This window comes from Ipomoea triloba, chromosome 16, assembly GCF_003576645.1.
Source record: "Ipomoea triloba cultivar NCNSP0323 chromosome 16, ASM357664v1".
NCBI classification, from domain to species: domain Eukaryota; kingdom Viridiplantae; phylum Streptophyta; class Magnoliopsida; order Solanales; family Convolvulaceae; genus Ipomoea; species Ipomoea triloba.
The window spans coordinates 16,702,715-16,703,272 of NC_044931.1; positions in this window are offsets into that span (position 1 = coordinate 16,702,715).

Consider the following 558-nt stretch of genomic DNA (forward strand, 5'->3'; position numbering starts at 1 on the left):
CGTCAACAAGATGGTCACATGTGTGCTTATTATCATCTCGTAATATGGCATTTGCGAGATTGCTTGCTCAAATAATAAGGCTACAAGCACATTTTCCTGACCATCCAATTAAATCAATCCGAATGGATAATGCTGGAGAATTTACATCCCAAGCTTTTGACAATTATTGTATATCACTTGGGATTGATATTGAACATCCGGTAGCGCATGTTCATACGCAAAATGGTCTAGCAGAATCACTAATCAAAAGGCTACAGTTAATAGCTAGACCATTACTTATGAAAAGTAAACTACCATCAAATGTATGGGGGCATGCAATTTTGCATGCAGCGGCCCTAATTCGTATTAGGCCCACAAGTTATCATAAGTATTCTCCATTGCAATTAGCTTTTGGTCAGGAACCTAATATTTCTCATTTGAGAACATTTGGTTGTGCAGTATATGTTCCTATTGCTCCACCACAACGGACTAAAATGGGTCCTCAAAGGAGATTAGGAATATATGTTGGATATGAATCTCCCTCTATAATTAAATATTTGGAGCCATTAACGGGAGATG